This window comes from Phacochoerus africanus, chromosome 4, assembly GCF_016906955.1.
Source record: "Phacochoerus africanus isolate WHEZ1 chromosome 4, ROS_Pafr_v1, whole genome shotgun sequence".
Taxonomy (NCBI): Eukaryota; Metazoa; Chordata; class Mammalia; order Artiodactyla; family Suidae; genus Phacochoerus; species Phacochoerus africanus.
The window spans coordinates 110315508-110321507 of NC_062547.1; positions in this window are offsets into that span (position 1 = coordinate 110315508).

A 6000-nucleotide genomic window follows, 5' to 3' on the forward strand; every position below is an offset into this window, starting at 1 on the left:
AGTTTTTTTCTATTTATTTTATTTGTCTGTTTTACCTGATGTAATCCATTATACATGAATTTTCAATTCAGTGGGGAGTTGATGCCCTGAAACCCTACATTATTCAAGCGTCAATTGTATTTGTTTACAGAAAACAAAGTCAGCATACCAAAATCGATTGTCTTTAAATATACTAAAAATAATAGTTATTGAAATTAAAGGATACCATTTATAATACCACTAAAATATGAAAAAGAGATAAATCTTAAAGGGCACAATTTGTATAATAAAAAATATACCACATTGTTGATAAGTATTAAAGAAGACCTAAGTACACAGAGAGATATGTTCATTAATTGGAATATTGAAAATTATCAAGATGAAAGTTCATCTCCAATTGCTCTATAGATTGAACACAACTCCAAAGAAAACCCTGTAACCTAATTACATCTTTGTGAAAATTTATACGCTGATTCTAAATTTAAATGGAAAATCAGAAGATAAAAAAATTGCCTAAAAATTTTGAAAAATAAAATCAAAGTTGTTAGACTCACACTGCCAGATTTCAAGACTTTGTATAAAACTATAGTAATCCAGAATCCCCACGTGCCTCAGTGGTTAACGAATCCAACTAGGAACCATGAGGTTGAGGGTTCGATGCCTGGCCTTGCTCAGTGGGTTAAGTATCTGTCATTGCTGCGAGCTGTGGTGTAGGTTGCAGACCCAGCTCTGATCCTTCATTGCTGTGGCTCTGGCATAGGCCAGCAGCCTCAGCTCTGAATAGACCCCTAGCCTGGGAACCTCCACATGCCACAGGAGCAACCCTAGAAAAGACAAAAAGACAAAAAAAAAAAAACAAAAACACACACACACACACACTATGGTAATCATATAGTATGTTATTGGTGAAATGATTGTCACACAATAATGGGGCAGGACAAAAATGACTAAAATAGATCCACATGAATATGACCAAATACCTTTGACAAAGTTGGAAATGTAATTCAGTAGAGAAATATTTTCTCCATTGATTTAGTAGTGTTGGACCAATTACACATTCATGTGCAAGGAAAATAGTGTAAATGTAAAAGTGAAATTTAAAATTTCTTTCTAGGATGTCCCTTGTGCTGCAGTAGGTTAAAGATCTGGTGTTGTCATTGCAGAGTCTTGAGTCATTGCTGTGGCAGGGATTCGATCTCTGGCTGAGGAAATTTCACATGCTGTGGCTATGGCCCAAAACAAAAATAAAAACAAAGAATTCTTTCTAGAAGAAAGCATAGGACAGAATCTGTATGATATTGAGATAATTATTTTTTAGATGGAACACATAAAGCCTTCTGTTCTTTGACCAACAGCATTAAAAAATAATAATAATAAAAGGCAAACCATAATCTCAGAAAAAAATTGGAAAACATTTAATAAAATACAAATAATCATAATATACAAAGAAATCTGAAAAGTCACTAAAAAGGAAAAAAATAACCCAGAAAGTATGGATAAAATGTATGGAAAGAAAATTGCTATGGAAGAGATAAGGATTTAAAATAAGAACATGTGAAGATGCTTAATAACGTTAGTCATTAAGCAAATGCAAATTAATACCACAGTGAAATACTATAATGGCCAAATGGCCAAAAAATGGCCAAAATGGCCAAAAAAATGGCCAAAAAAAAAACTGACAAGAATAAGTACTAGCAAGTAGGCAAAGCAGCTAGAATTCTAATGAAGCATATTCTAGATTCAAAAGAAATTAAGACATATGCTTAATATACATATACAAATGTCTATATATACATTTTTATAGTCATTTTATTCATATTCACCAAAACCTGAAAACAACCCAAATGTCTTTCAACTGCATAGTGATAAACATTGTATCTCTATATAACATTCAACATAAAAGAGTGCTGTTGTCTATACTGTGACATAGATGAATTTCAAAACCAGTATCCTAAGTGAACTTAGGGAAAGACCCAAAAAGAACATATTTCTGAGAGAAAGTTTATTGGGAATATTATCTTAGGGAGCAAAATTTTGAGATGATTTGAGTTGGCACAGAACTATCATGAAAAGAAAGAAAAGCCAATATAATATATTTTGTTAGATACCTGTATTATATGGCAGTATCTTCAGATCTGTCTGCCCCTGGGACAAAGAGGGAGGCATTTTATGCACTGTCTCCCTCTCCTCATTGGCCAAGGATAGTTCCCAGGGCATTAATGCCTAAAGTTTAAGCAGTTTGTGAATGAGTCCCAGTAATTTCCTGTTAGGCATTACAAATTGCAAAGGTATATAAAATAGGCCCTACAGCTGCATACAAAGTAAGGTTGCATTTAAGCAAAACTTAAACTCTTTGTTCTCCTGGTTGATCTTACAATGTCTGGAGTAGGAAGTAGGGTCTTGAAGTGGGGTATAGGCAGAAACAAAGCTCTGTATTGCCTTTAAATTTAACATATAAAAAATTAATATGAAATGGCCAATATATTTTCATGAGATTTATTTAAAATGAGAGCCATATAAAAATGTGTTGAATGAATAAATCATATTTATTATTAAATATAAATAAAGGTACACAGTTATTTTCTCACAGTCATTTCTGAATTTCTTATTCAATATGCAAATGTTTTAGAACTAAAATTAATCATGAAATACATTACCTTGTTTATGAGAACTATAAATCAAAGAGAACTGACTGCTTCTTATCAGAAAGAAATGGAAAAAAAATTGTATTACCTTCAGGCCAGGAGATTTCTCTCTGGAAATATAGTAAGCCATATCTTATCTAGAATTAGAGATGAGAGGTATTTTAATATCCAAAGGTGTATTATTGTTTATTAGTTTCTAAAATGCAAGTTGATAAATTTATTATTAAAAGAAAGATAAAGACACTTCCTCCTCTTCTCTTAGAAAAAGGATCATTTGTGGACAAGGTATAGTGACTAATGAGACATATATGTAAGAGAACTCTCAGTACACAGAAATGTGTCTTATGTAGTAGAAATATACTCTATCAAAGAAAAGAAAGACTTCATGTTCTTTAGATTGCAGCAGACATTTTGAGGAACAGACCTGAACAGACCTTAACAATAGCTAAGGTCTACGGTTGTCTTCAATAACTCAAGCTGGTTCCACAGTGGATTAAAAGTACCTTCAACCACAAGGGGCATAAAAATGTCCCTGGGTGCAACAGCCTGCTTTAGAGTAGGCAGGATTCTTTTAACTCTGGTTTAGCTTACTCTCAAGTCAAGCTAGTGACTGTTAGGAGAGTAAAAATAAAATAGGCTTTCTTCCTGGTTAAAAATGAGGCTATAGAAGGTTAATATATAATGCTGCAATAATGCTACCTTTCTGCTTGATTGATACTGCCTAGAAAATAATTGATTTAAGAAGTTGAGAAATATCAAACTTATAATCTATTCAGGAAAAGCACTTTTGTTTTAAAAAGGACAACTAACAATACATGAGAATGGCTTCATTAAATATATCAATCAGAAGCTAAAAGCCCCAGCTGTGGTCCTTGTACTGCATGCCAAAAGGCATTCAGAAGTATCAAATGACATTATGTTTTCAATATTAGTGTAATCTGGATTTAGTCCTAGCTGCATTCATTTGAGAAAGTGTTTATGTGTATCCCGTATACCTTTTCTTCACCCAAATTATCTTTCTAAATTGTTTCATTCACAAAGTATATATTCCTAATGAAAATTAGTTTCCAACAATAAAGTATTCATTGCATTCTTTCAAATTTCGCATTGAAAAACTCACTACAAATGACAAAAAGAGGCCTGAGAAACTTGCTGTTTTGTCTTCAAATTAAGCTTCATTTAGAACATTGCTCATTTGTGAGTGTGTTATTAACAATAAGTGGAATGATAACAAGTCCCCTTGTGCGATGTGGCTCCTTCTTAAGGTTAATTAGCTTTCAGTCGATTTGCTTTATGTGTAGATATAACTTTGAAATGTTCTGCTCTAAATGTTACAAATTTAACAATAAATATATTGAGTTTAAACTTTGAAATACAAAATATGTATCTTTAGCTGTCATAAAGGAGTTTATGGGGATACCATAATTTTATGATTTCTCAAAAATTTGAAAAAAATTATTTGAATATTTATTTTTTTATTTTTCTCCAGGTGTATTGAGATATAATTGACATACACCACTGTATATATTTAAGGTATATAGCATAATGATTTAACCTAAATAGATCATGAATTAATTTCATATTAAGTTTAAATGAATATCCATCATCTCATATAGATACAAAAATAAGAAATAGTAAAAAATGTTTTTCTTGTGATAAGAATAAAATAGGCTTTTCTCTCTTAACCACTTCTATTCAAAACATAGAGCAGTGTTGTATTTATCATGCTGTATAATGCTGCACATGTAGTACTTAATTACCTTTTAACTAAAGGTTTGTACCTTTTGACTCTCTTCAGTCAATTCTCCCTCTACTCATAGCTCTGCCTCTAATAATCACAAATCTGATCTAGTTTTTTAAAAATTTTTATTTTATTATTTTATTTTTTTAATGATCATAACAATCTAATTTCACAGGATTTCCATCCCACCCACAGCCCAAGCACATCCCCCCACCCCCCAAATTGTCTCCTCTGGGGACCATAACTTTTTCAATGTCTGTGAGTCAGCATCTGTTCTGCAAAGAAGTTCCATCTGACCTTTTTTCAGATTCCACATTATCAGTGAAAGCATTTGATGTTGGTGTCTCATTGACAGACTTCACTTAGCATGATAATTTCTAGATCCATCCATGTTGCTAAAAATGCCAGTATTTTGTTCCTTTTAATGGCTGAGTAATATTCCATTGTGTGTATGTACCACTTCTTCTGGATCCACTCCTCTGTCGATAGACATTTAGATTGTTTCCATGTCTTGGCTATTGCAAATAGTGCTGCAATGAACATTGGAGTACATGTGTCTTTGTGAGTCATGGTTTTCTCTGGATAGATGCCCAGGAGTGGGATTGCTGGATCAAATGGTAGTTCTATGTTTAGTTTTCTGAGGCATCTCCATACTGCTTTCCACAGTGGTTGCACCCATTTACAATCCCACCAACAATGTACTAGGGTTCCTTTTTCTCCACACCCTCTCCAGCGCTTATTGTTTGTAGACTTTTGGATGATGGCCATTCTGGCTGGTGTAAGGTGGTACCTCACAGGGGTTTTAATCTGCATTTCTCTAATGATGAGTGATGTTGAACATCTTTTCATGTGTTTTTTGGCCATCTGTATGTCCTCTTTGGAGAATTGTCTGTTTATCTTCAGCCCATTTCTTGATGGGATTGTTTATTTTTTTGGTATGGAGCTGCAGAAGGTGTTTATAAATTTTGGAGATCAATCCCTTGTCAGTCGATTCACTTGCAAAGATTTTCTCCCATTCTGTGGGTTGTCTTTTCATTTTGTTTAGGGTTTCCTTTGGGGTGCAGAAACTTTGAAGTTTGATTAGGTCCCATTTGTTTATTTTTGTTTTTACTGTCATTACTCTAAGAGGTGGATCTGAGAAGATATTGCTGTCGTTTGTCAGAGAGTGTTTGGCCTATGTTTTCCTCTAAGAGTTTTATAGTGTCTGGTCTTATATCTAGGTCTTTGATCCATTTTGAGTTTATTTTTGTGTATGGTGTTAGGGAGTGTTCTCATTTCATTCTTTTCCATGTGGCTGTCCAGTTTTCCCAGCACCATTTATTGAACAAGCTGTCCTTTCTCCATTGTATATTCTTGCCTCCTTTGTCATAGATTAGTTGGCTGTAGGTGCATGGGTTTAATTCTGGGATTTCTATCATGTTCCACTGATCTATATGTCTGTCTTTGTGCCAGTACCATATGGTTGTGAGGATTGTTGCTTTGTGGTATAGCCTGAAGTCAGGGAGTCTGATTCCTCCAGCTCCATTTTTCCTTTTCAGGATGGCTTTGGCTATTCTGGGTCTTTTGTGCTTCCACACAAACTTTAAAATATTTTGTTTGAATTCTGTGAAAAATGTCCTTGGTAGTTTGATAGGG